Source organism: Gorilla gorilla, chromosome 7 (assembly GCF_029281585.2).
Source record: "Gorilla gorilla gorilla isolate KB3781 chromosome 7, NHGRI_mGorGor1-v2.1_pri, whole genome shotgun sequence".
Taxonomy (NCBI): Eukaryota; Metazoa; Chordata; class Mammalia; order Primates; family Hominidae; genus Gorilla; species Gorilla gorilla.
The window spans coordinates 73,599,112-73,612,066 of NC_073231.2; the positions used below are offsets into that span (position 1 = coordinate 73,599,112).

The 12,955-nt window shown below is 45.7% G+C and overlaps 1 long non-coding RNA gene across 1 annotated transcript; it reads left to right on the forward strand.

The window, feature by feature from the left end:
* The first annotated feature begins 1,202 nt into the window (after positions 1-1,202).
* LOC129524307 (uncharacterized) lies at positions 1,203-3,129 on the forward strand. The gene is made up of 3 exons (XR_008668079.2): positions 1,203-1,243; positions 2,245-2,334; positions 3,051-3,129. It is a non-coding gene; the product is annotated as an uncharacterized lncRNA (long non-coding RNA).
* Positions 3,130-12,955: the final 9,826 nt, after the last annotated feature.

Below are 12,955 nucleotides of genomic sequence, written 5' to 3' on the forward strand. Positions count from 1 at the left end.
GTGATGATGCCGGTGATGGTGATGATGCCGGTGATGGTGATGATGGCAGGGATTGTGATGATGCCAGGGATGGTGATGATGCCAGGGATTGTGATGATGCTGGGGATGGTGATGATGCTGGGGATGGTGATGGTGATGATGTTGGTGATGATGACCTTGGGGATGGTGATGGTGTTGGTGATGGTGACGATGTTGGTAATGGTGATGACGCTGGGAATGGTGATGATATTGGTGATGGTGTGATGGTGTTGGTGATGGTGATGATGCTGATGATGGTGATGACACTGGTGATGGTGATGATGCTGGTGATGGTGATGATGCTCATGATGGTGATGATGTTTGTGATGGTGATGATGCTGAAGATGGTGATGATGCTAGGGGTGGTGATGATGCCGGGGATGGTGATGATGCTGGTGATGGTGATGATGCTGGGGATGGTGATGATGCTGGTGATGGGTGATGGTGATGGTGATGATGTTGGTGATGGTGATGGTGCTGGTGATGGTGTTGATGCTGGTGATGGTGATGATGCTCATGATGGTGATGATGTTGGTGATGGTGATGATGCTGAAGATGGTGATGATGCTAGGGGTGGTGATGATGCTGGGGATGGTGATGATGCTGGCGATGGTGATGATGCTGGGGATGGTGATGATGCTGGTGATGGGTGATGGTGATGATGTTGGTGATGGTGATGGTGCTGGTGATGGTGTTGATGCTGGTGATGGTGATGATGCTGAGGATGGTGAGGATGGTGATGACGCTGGTGATGGTGATGATGCTGTGGATGGTGATGATGCTGGGGTTGTGATAATGTTGGTGATGGTGATGGTGTTGGTGATTATGATGATGCTGGGGTTGGTGAGGATGCTGGGGATGGTGATGGTGCTGATACTGGGGATGGTGATGATGATGGTGTTGGTGATGGTGATAATGCTGGTGATTGTTATGATGTTGTTGATAGTGATGGTGTTGCTGATGGTGATGGTGTTGCTGATAGTGAAGATGTTGGTGAGAATAATACTCACAGCAACAGTGCAATAGTGAAAACACTATTTATGGAGTGGATATGCTGTGATAGGGCCTGCAGTGAACTCTCTGCAGGCATTGTCTCATTTCTTCCTCACAGCAGTACTAAGAAGCAGGTATTAATGTCTCACTATTTCAGATGAAATGTTTTCCAACCTTGTTCACTGAAGGACCTTCTTCCTGCAGCACTGAGGTTGCATGGACAGTGGCTGAGGTCAGTGGTCACCCTGTAACCCAAGCCCACCACACCTCCCCATCAAGGTATAACCCACCTTGGTCTCATTGTGCAAACTGGGGGAGTCCCTTATATCGAGTGTCAACCAAAAATAAAATCCTAAGCCCCCCAGTTGACTGAACTTACTCCCTCTGGGCCAAGGAGAACTTGAAAAACTGAATTCCTGGCCATTATGGGAAGAGAGGTTGGACACACCTCATTACACCCCCTCTCTTTTGGAGTTTAGGCACAACTGGCCAGCATTAACATTAAAATAGAGATCATGAGACTGACAGAACAGAGGTTTTTTGGCAATGAGATGCCAAACTCCAACCTGGTTCTTGTATAGCATCACATGGCAGATGGCAGAACCTGAAGGAAATAAAAATATTTTACCCTAAAATATACTTCAATATATTTTGAAATGGTCCAGCAAAGCTGTCTTTTGTGGGAGAAATTTGCATCTGTAGAGAATCTCCATTCATGCAGCCAGGCCTCCCTCTCTAGGCCTTTCCCAAATCTAGGAGAGATTAACTGAGACCCTGACACCTCTAAGATCTGAGAAGAGACTCACCATCTATCCTCTCTGGTGGCTGCTACCTATGAGACTTCATCTATGTAACAAGAACCTTGGCCCCACAACCCCCTCACTTTAACTCAAGCATTCCTTCCTACTGACATCAAGTCTTTAGACAAAGCTTAAGCCTCTCAACCAACTGCCAATTAGAAAAATCTTTAAATCCACCTATACCCTGTAAGCCACCCACTTCAAGATATCTCACCTTTTCAGATGGAACCAATGGTCACTTTCCATATTTCGATTTATGATGTTACCTACAATTCATGTCACCCTAAAATGTATAAACCCAAACTATAACCCAACTGCCTTGGGCATATTTTCTCAGGATCTGTTGAGACTATACCCTGGGCCATGGTCACTCACATTGGCTCAAGATAAACCCCGTTAAAGTATGTTACAGAGTTTGTTTTTCCATTAACAGGGGTGAAGATCCCATCTCCATCTGATCATTTCAAGCTTTCATTTCTTTATCTCTATCCACTAAAAAGCAAAGAAAAAATCCTACATCACGGTATCTGTAATTTAGTGTATACTTTAAAAGGTGGTAATTTATATGAAATAAATGTTCTATAAAGCTACGTATCAACATGATAAAAGTGGTGAGAGAAGTGGGCTTATTGGAAAAATGTTATTTCATTTGATTATCTAAATTTTCTTATATTTTAAAAATGAACCAGCACTTTGGGAGGCTGAGGCGGGTGGATCATGAGGTCAAGAGATCAAGACCATCCTGGCCAACATGGTGAAACCCCGTCTCTACTAAAAATACGAAAATTAGCTGGGCATGGTGGCGTGTGCCTATAGTCCCAGCTACTCGGGAGGCTGAGGCAGGAGAATCACTTGAACCCAGGAGGTGGAGGTTCCAGTGAACCGAGATTGCACCACTGTACTCCAGCCTGGTGACAGAGCGAGACTCCATCTCAAAAAAACAAAACAAACAAACAAAAAATGAAGATGTATATTTCTTATAGTAACCAAAAATGAAATGCTTGGGGGGAAAATCCAATGCAAAGTAAATAAACACATGAAAGCTTTCAGGGCCCCCACAGACTAAATGATCCTCATGAGAGTGGCATGAAAGCCCCATTCTTCTGTGTCTATCTGTTGGCTGAGTTCCAAGTCTAAGAGCAAAATATGAAAGATGTGGGGGTGCGGGAAGGCCTAGAGAGTGAGGACGGACCTTGACCTCTGTTCTATATCTTCCTCCCCGACTTGCCCTGTCCCCAGCAAACCAAGAGAGTGGTTTCTGTGCAGCACCATCACCAGCACCATCATCACCATCCCAGCATCATCATAATCACCAACACCCAGGGCCACCACCTGCTGACCCACCCTGAGCACCCCTCTGCTCAGGCTGCTGGGGCCAGGCTTTCCAGGCCACACAGTCTTGGACAGGTCGAGTGGCGCAAAGGCAATGCCAAGGAGGATGCTGTGTCCCTTCTGACAGGTAAGAAAAGGGCTTCAGAAAGTTGCATGGCAAGAAAAGTCAGCCCCAGTCCTGAGGCAGCTGGAAGGTGTTGGCAGTTCTTGCTGCATCCAGGTCCTGGAGTCAGAAAGCCCCGCAGCTCCAGGCATCTGAGTGCAAAGAGTCCACAGAGGCCCCTGCAGAAGAAGTAGGTGCCTGGATACCTCCCCCAGGGACTCCCACATTCTGTCCTCTTTTAATCTTCTTAAGCGGGCGTCAATATGTCAGTTTGAACAATCAAAGCAGGGAGAGACAGAATGAGAGCCCCTTTATTGGGAGAATCAGGAAATGGCTCAGCTTGGGGTTCTGACTTTCATTTGCAGCTTTTGCTTTTTGTTTTTACTTCTATTTATTTATTTATTTTCCAAACAGACCAGGATACTAGGCATTATTGCATGGCTTGCAAATTTTGGAAAAGTAGGAGGTGGAGCAGGTCTCAGCTCAGACCTACTTAGGGTCATCCACCCCTAGCCTCATGAAAACCCTGGCCTGGGGCTTTGAGCTGACACCCTGACATCTTAGAACTCACAGTAAAACAGGAGTTTAGCAAGACTGGTTTCACCAGATACAGGTCACAAAGACCTCGCTGATAAAACAGGTAAAGAAGCTGGCCAAAATCTGCCAAAACCAAGATGGCAATGGAAGTGACCTCTGGCTGTCCTCACTGCTCATTATATACTAATTACAGTACATTAGCATGCTAAGAGACACTCCCAGTAGCACCATGACAGTTTACAAATGCCGTGGCAATGCCCAGAAGCTACCCCATATGGTCTGGAAGTGGGAGGAACCCTCAGTTCTGGGAATTCCCCAGCGTTGGAATTTCCTGGGAATTCCAGGACAATTCATGAATAATCCACCCCGTATTTATCATATGATCAAGAAATAACCATAAAAATAGCCAACTATCAGCCCTTGAGGCTGCTCTGCCTATGGAGTAGCCACCCTGTTATTTCTTTACTTTCTTAATAAACCTGCTTTCATTTTACTCTGTCAGCTCACTTTTGAATTCCTTCTGTGTGAAGCCAAGAACCCATGTGACCTCCAAGGCTGCACTTCAAATTTGGGATTCACCCTGTGATATCTTTTCTGGTGATCATTAAAGGGATGATGGAGACCTCTCTCTGGACCACAAATTAAGACCGATCAGTACCATTTGGACCTGACAGGTGAGTCGGTCTCCTCTGTCCAGATTCAACTCCCTACCTCTCTTTCCGCTTCAATTTTGGCTGCTCTGTTCTTTCATATGCTGTTTATTTAAAGTTTGAGAAGTAACCATGAGACCTCTGTTGTGGCAGCCTGACTGCAGTCTCCCATTATCTGGTGCCCTGGACAGGAGCCCGCCTGGCTGGCCACATCTTTTGTAACCCACCTGGTTGCCCCTTCTCTTGTACCCTCCCTCTGTAGTTCGTAAAGATCGGCTGTTTTACTTTTCTGCTTTTAGTGCTGAAATGCATGTGCACGTTTATTCCATTGTTACATTTGTAGTCTCTGGTTTGGGCAGTTGTCTCTACTCTATGTGAGGCAGGGCACTTTCCTTGATTGTTTGAATTTTTTTCTTTTGTTATTTTGATAGATCCCCCATTGTGCTGACCCTGGGATGCCAGGGTCACTTTATTCTGTGGTCCCAAATGTGTTTGGTCTCCTGTGCTCCCCACATCCCGGCCTTTCTGCACCCCTCTGCTTTTTTTTTTTTTTTTTTAACTCTGGCCCTAAACATTTGTGTAGTTTGACTGCTTAACCTAATCACATCTCATTCCATTTGTCTTTCCTCTGTACCCTCAGTTCATTAATCAACAATACTGATTATTAATGATCTCGATAGACTGTAACCATTAAAGTTGTTTTCTCCATAGAGGGACGTATTTGAACTATTCATCATTCAAGAAAAATCCTTCTGTGTGAAGTGAGTTTTTTTATGATAGAGGAAAACTAATGAGACTATAAAAACAATTATTTTCCCACTTCGTTGTTTAGAGATGTGTTAAGTTTTGCAGCCTGTCTGGAAATGGACTTAAATATCATTAAACTGCCTTGCTGCTGGTCATATAGGCCATCTCAAGTTCTGAAAGGGAGAAGGCAAAGGTGCTGAGGTTCACTGATAACCACCCTCTGGATGCTCTGGGGTTTGTCAACATTTTAGATGGGGACTCTTATTGGCTGATACCTGGGTACTCAGTTTTTTTCAGCATTTGGAACTGTTGGCCACCCCCTGGATGCTCTGGGATGTTAGGCATTGGCATTCCTTCTAGGATTGTGGATTAGAGTCCTTTCCTAGGGGAATCTTGGTCTTGCATTTTGTATTCTACCCTAAAGTTATCATTTTCTCTAAAGTGTTTTCTTTGCTTAATGTCACATTAACACTTTGGTACAGGAGATGAGAATTTGCAGGGGAAAATAACTGGGCTCTTGCTACACTGAGAAAAACTTTTGTGTTTAGTAGAGATCCTTGTTAGACAATGGCACATCTTTGTTTATGTGTGTGTATACATGCCTAGATGTGTTTATGTATATGTACATTTATTATGTTATATATTGTGTGTATGGAGTACCAAATTGGCTTATAAATAAAAGAGCACTCATAAGTTCAATAAATAAGTATTTTTCAAGTTAATGTGACTTAAGTTCACTAAAATTTAGGGTTACTGAAAATTCATATGTAATTCTGTATATAAAATGTGCCAAAGAAGATATCCTCTTATTGAAAAAAAATTAGACCAATTCAAACGTTATTTAAAGTGGGGGTTTTAAATGTGGATTTAGGAAGGTAATAGAAAGAAAGTAGAAAAAAAGAAAAAAAACAGTAAGTAGGGGAGAGAGATGTGAAGAGAGTTATGAATATGAAGATGTATTTTTGGTAAGGAAGGTAATAAAGAAAAGAAATTTTATATGAGAAAGAATCTTACATAGCATGTTCTTGTCCCAAAGTAGAATGATTGATTATTTAGGAAAGAGGGAAATACAGGACAAATCAGAAAGTCCAAACCTGTCATAGATGGTCTGTGTAAGTTATGATAAGATTCATAAAAGGGAATTTATTAACAATTTTATAATTAAATTAGCCATAACTGAAAGAAAATTTATTTATAATAGTCTATCTAAATTTTGGTTCCCTATATTTAAAGAGTTGTTTCTTGTAAGTATTGGTTTGCTTTCAGTAAAATTGCAAGAAATATTGACAATTATAAAATCTGTTTCCTTTTAAGGCTTCTCATATTTATATCTGTTCCTTTTCCCTTGAAAGGTTACATCTTTTGCAAGCTCAAAAATGACTACTCTAGATTCCTCCTGGGAAAACAAATATGGCACTCACCTCATGCTGTAACTGAGTAGCTAAGGCTTTGGTCTTCCATGGTGGTGGCTGGGGTTCAATTCCTGGCTTAGGGAATGAGTTATTTCTGGTTTGATACTTGTGGGACTTTTGCCATTTATTTATTCTTTTTCCTCCCATGGCCAACTTATTGCAAGGGCATTTCCCCAAGGATGGTGGGCAACACAAAGCCAATTAGCCTAATTAACCAAGTCGGATTTCCTGACTTCAGTTTTCTTCGAGCTACCTTAGGGGTGATTCTAGATACAGTAAAAATCACTCACCAGCTCTTTGGAGGCAACACATGTGTCCATGGTTAAGTTGTAACCTTAGTTAAGGCTTACTGGTTTCACCTGGGGAAATACCTATGCGGGAAGAAAAATGCTTAAAAGCCAGAGGTTTCAGCTCTTTGTCCTGGATAGAGTCTGGTATTAAGAGATTTAAAATAATGTTTTTAAAAAAGAGCTCTATGGTTAAAAGTCAACTTAATTAAAAATGAAGATCCAAGCTATATATATATATTTATTTATTTATTTTTTAATTTTTATTTTTTTTATTTTTATTTTTTATTTTGTATTGATCATTCTTGGGTGTTTCTCACAGAGGGGGATTTGGCAGGGTTACAGGACAATAGTGGAGGGAAGGTCAGCAGATAAACAAGTGAACAAAGTTCTCTGGTTTTCCTAGGCAGAGGACCCTGCGGCCTTCCGCAGTGTTTGTGTCCCTGGGTACTTGAGATTAGGGAGTGGTGATGGCTCTTAACGAGCATGCTGCCTTCAAGCATCTGTTTAACAAAGCACATCTTGCACCGCCCTTAATCCATTCAACCCTGAGTGGATACAGCACATGTTTCAGAGAGCACAGGGTTGGGGGTAGGGTCACAGATCAACAGGATCCCAAGGCAGAAGAATTTTTTCTTAGTACAGAACAAAATGAAAAGTCTCCCATGTCTACCTCTTTCTACACAGACACGGCAACCATCCGATTTCTCAATCTTTTCCCCACCTTTCCCCCCTTTCCATTCCACAAAACCACCACTGTCATCATGGCCCGCTCTCAATGAGCTGCTGGGTACACCTCCCAGACGGGGTGGTGGCCGGGCAGAGGGGCTCCTCACTTCCCAGTAGGGGCGGCCAGGCAGAGGCGCCCCTCACCTCCGGGATGGGGTGGCTGGCCAGGTGGGGGGCTGAACCCCCACCTCCCTCCCGGACGGGGCGGCTGGCCGGCGCGGGGCTGACCCCCCCACCTCCCTCCCGGACAGGGCGGCAGGCTGGGCGGTGGGCTGACCCCCCCACCTCCCTCCCGGACGGGGCGGCTGGCCGGGCTGAGGGGCTCCTCACTTCCCAGTAGGGGCGGCCGGGCAGAGGCGCCCCTCACCTCCCGGACGGGGCGGCTGGCCTGGCGGGGGGCTGACCCCTCCACCTCCCTCCTGGACGGAGCGGCTGGCCGGGCAGAGGGGCTCCTCACTTCCCAGTAGGGGCCGCTGGGCAGAGGTGCCCCTCACCTCCCGGATGGGGCGGCTGGCCAGGCGGGGGGCTAACCCCCCCACCTCCCTCTCGGACGGGGCGGCTGGCCAGGCGGGGGGTTGACCCCCCCACCTCCCTTCCGGACGGGGCGGCTGGCCGGGCGGGGGGCTGACCCCCCCACCTCCCTCCCGGACGGAGCGGCTGGCCGGGCAGAGGGGCTCCTCACTTCCCAGTAGGGGCGGCTGGGCAGAGGCGCCCCTCACCTCTCGGACTGGGTGGCCGGCCAGGCGGGGGGCTAACCCCCCCACCTCCCTCCCGGACGGGGCGGCTGGCCAGGCGGGGGGCTGACCCCCCCGCCTCCCTCCCGGATGGGGCGGCTGGCCGGGCGGGGGGCTGACCCCCCCGCCTCCCTCCCCGGACTGGGCGGCTGGCCAGGCGGGGGGCTGACCCCCCCCACCTCCCTCCCGGACGAGGTGGCTGCCGGGCGGAGACGCTCATCACTTCCCAGACGGGGTGGCTGTTGGGCGGAGGGGCTCCTCACTTCTCGGGCGGGGCAGCTGCTGGGCGGAGGGGCTCCTCACTTCTCAGATGGGGCGGTTGCCAGGCAGAGGGTCTCCTTACTTCTCAGACGGGGCGGCCGGGCAGAGACGCTCCTCACATCCCGGACGGGGCGGCAGGGCAGAGGTGCTCCCCACATCTCAGACGATGGGCGGCCGGGCAGAGATGCTCCTCACTTCCCAGATGTGATGGCGGCCGGGAAGAGGCGCTCCTCGTTTCCTAGATGGGATGGCGGCCGGGCAGAGACGCTCCTCACTTTCCAGACTGGGCAGCCAGGCAGAGGGGCTCCTCACATCCCGGACGATGGGCGGCCAGGCGGAGACGCTCCTCACTTCCCAGACGGGGCGGCAGCCGGGCAGAGGCTGCAATCTCGGCACTTTGGGAAGCCAAGGCAGGCGGCTGGGAGGTGGTTGTAGCGGGCCGAGATCACGCCACTGCACTCCAGCCTGGGCACCATTGAGCACCGAGTGAACGAGACTCCGTCTGCAATCCCGGCACCTCGGGAGGCGGAGGCTGGCAGATCACTCGCGGTTAGGAGCTGGAGACCAGCCCGGCCAACACAGCGAAACCCCGTCTCCACCAAAAAAATATGAAAACCAGTCAGGCGTGGCGGCGCGCGCCTGCAATCGCAGGCACTCGGCAGGCTGAGGCAGGAGAATCAGGCAGGGAGGTTGTAGTGAGCTGAGATGGCAGCAGTACCGTCCAGCTTCGGTTCGGCATCAGAGGGAGACCGTGGAAAGAGCGGGAGAGGGAGACCGTGGGGAGAGGGAGAGGGCCCAAGCTATATATATTTAAAAGGCTTTTTATTTAAAAGATTTTTCTATTTTTGGAGTTTGGGTTTTTTGGAGAAAATGTGGGTTTCTTTTGGTTTTTCTTCTAAGTTGACTATATTATTTCTCCAGTCTGTCTTCTTGCCACCCTAATGTCTGTATGAAAGGACCTTATGTAATTTCTGAGAGTTGGGCCAGGCACGGTGGCTCACACCTGTAATCCTAGCACTTTGGGAGGCCAAGGCAGGCGGATCACGAGGTCAGGAGATCGAGACCATCCTGGCTAACACAATGAAACCCTGTCTCTACTGAAAACACAAAAAATTATCTGGGCGTGGTGGTGGGTGCCTGTAGTCCCAGCTACTCGGGAGGCTGAGGCGGGAGAATGGCATGAACCTGGGAGGTGGAGCTTGTAGTGAATGGAGATGGTGCCACTGCACTTCAGCCTGGGTGACAGAGCAAGACTCCGTCTCAAAAAAAAAAAAAAAAATTTCTGAGAGTCTGGGACTCTGAGAAACACAGAGGAGGCACCACAGACCCTATTTGGAGAAAAACCTCTGTTTTCCTCATGGAAACCCAGAAATTGTAAGCAGGTAGATCCTTCTCAAAATCTAAGTCTTTGATCTATTTTGCATTGTGTTACATGACCTTTTGACTTTTGGGGGCATCACAAATTGCCTTATGAAAAAACTTTTAGCCTTAGCATATAATTGAAAGCTAGAAAATATACCTTTGGGGATGGCTAGTAGCAGTTACGAGGGTGAAATGCTCTGCTCTTTGCATATTTGTATAAGAAAAGCATGCTTTTGGCCACTTGGAAGATATGGAAGCATCCCAATCCCACTGAGAGGTGAGACTCCCATGGGAGGTGGGCTAATTATTGACTGGACTAATTGGTTTTGAGTTGCCCACCAGCCTTGCGGAAATGCCCTTGCAAAAAAATGCACAGTAAAAGCATTGCACTGTCTCATCCATGGTGTTTCCTTTTTTGGGATGACCCAGGATAAGGTATAAAAATGGGATTTTTTTACCTGTGGAGATCTGTTTTGATTTCCAGCTGTGCCCACCTATTAGGCCCTAAAAACTACATGTTTTCTTGGCTTTGTTCCTGAAAACGCTTCACCCTAAAGCCAATAATTAAGAAATTTACATCTTTAAGAAAATCTCCATGTGTCAGTATGTCTGCTTTTCTTGCCCATCTTGACTAAACTTTCACTGACAACATTTTTTCACCAAAAATTATTCCTTTAAAAATGTATATTTGGAACTGCCTGACTGACTGTTGTTTAGGGCAAGGGAAGAGATAATCAAGAGACTGTTGGTTTAAAATTAAAAAGGAAAACTTAAAAACGGGCAAATAGAAAGCCTTATCACCCTACCAGATCTACATCTGTCTGTCTATATGTGTTGTGTGTGTAATGTTTCACTACCAAAATATATAAAAGAGCTATAATTAATTGGCTTTTAAAAAGCACTTAAATATTTTGCCAGAAAAATTTTAAAAATGCCTTTTAGTTCACATGACTCATAAGCTTTTTTTTTTTTTTTTTTTTTTAAGAAAAGACATTTTAAAATTGCTGGTAAAACATTCTTCAAAATTTAGATATTTGGTCAAAATTAGGCAGATCACATATTAGGTTTGCTAAATGCTTTAAGATCAGAAACTGCTTTTATGACTTTTTTTTTTGAGATGAAGTTTTGCTCTTGTCACCCAGGCTGAAGTGCAATGGAATGATCTCTGCTCACTGCAACCTCTGCCTGCTGGGTTCAAGCGATTCTCCTGCCTCAGCCTCCCAAGTAGCTGGGATTACAGGCACCCGCCACCACGCCCGGCTAATTTTTGTATTGTTGGTAGAGGCAGGGTTTCATCATGTTGGCCAGGCTGCTCTTGAACTCCTGACCTCAGGTTATCCGCCTGCTTCGGCCTCCCAAAGTGCTGAGATTACAGGCATGAGCTACCACACCCAGCCTTCTGTGACTTTTGATAATTGTTCCACTGGCCTGCTTTAGAGCCATTAGATTCTAGACAAGGCCTAAGGATGTGTGGAATTAGCCATGCCCCATGGCTATACTGGAAAGCATCAGGCTATCTGCGGTTCTGTGCTGCATCCTAGGCTTTTCACTTGGTACATAATTACAATTGCTCACACTAAAAAAATAAAAATTATATGTTCTTGGGAAAAAAGGCATGAGAATGTGGTTTTAAAAATAAAGTAGGCCTGGCATGGTGGCTCACGCCTGTAATCCCAGCACTTTGGGAGGCCAAGGCAGGTGGATCATGAGGTCAGGAGATTGAGACCATCCTGGCCAACATGGTGAAACCCCATCTCTATTAAAAATACAAAAATTAGCTGGGTGTGATGGTGCGAGCCTATAATCCCAGCTACTCGGGAGGCTGAGGCAGGAGAATCACTTGAACCTAGGAGGTGGAGATTGCAGTGATCCAAAATTGGCCACTGCATTCCAGCCTGGTAACAGAGCGATACTCCGTCTCAAAAAAATAAAATAAAATAAAGTAATTTTGTTTAATTTGGATGGTTTAATAATTGTTTTAAGTTAAACAAATAGGAAAAACTGAAGGTTTAAGCAAGTTGTAGAAGGTTTGTGAAAAATTAACCTTGTAAAGAATTCTGTGTGTCAGCAAGTTGACTAAAAATAAAAGGGTATTATACAGTTTTTTCATAAATTGGGTATTAAAATAAAAGCACACTGATTCAGGGCCAGAATCTGATCCCATATGTCAGAATAACAGTGTTTTTTTTTTTTTTGCACATTAATCTGCTTTTTAACATAAAATTATAAAGGGTTATAAAAGGTTTATGGAAATCTTAGCATATCGTCAAACCAATTAAAATCAAATAGGTTTGTTTATAAGATTTTATTTAAAATTAGTTTTAGCATTAATGAGGCACTAACACAAATGTGGAATTTGTTTTTTCTTTTGAACAAGATTACTGTATAATATTGAGAGACAGCCGGGTGTGGTGGCTCATGCCTGTAATCCCAGCACTTTGGGAGGCCGAGGCAGGGGGATCACCTGAGGTCAGGAGGTCAAGACCAGCCTGGCCAACATGGTGAGACCCCGTCTCTACTAAAAATACAAAAGAATTAGCTGGGCATGGTGGTGGGCACCTGTAATCTCAGCTACTCAGGAGGCTGAGGCAGGAGAATCGCTTGAACCTGGGTGGTGGAAGTCGCAGTAAGCCAAGATCGTGCCACTGTACTCCAGCCTGGGCAACAGAGTGAGACTCCATCTCAAAAAAAAAAAAAAATGTTGAGAGACAATAAAAGTTATTTTGCCTTTTAAATGAACTAAAACAAAAATGGAGTGAAACAGGACAGATTCAGATAGGCTTGTGCTATCTTTATTGTATCTTGTTGCTTGGAAAGCTGAGTCTCCCCTCTATCAGTAAGTAAAGGTTTTTATCTTTTTGAAATCTGCATGATCATTTTGGCTAAATAAACAAATTATAGTGACCTGGGATTTTATTTTATAATATCAAATGTTTTAAACAATTGATATTTGCCAAACTTTTCAAAATCAAATTCTAAATTATGTTTTT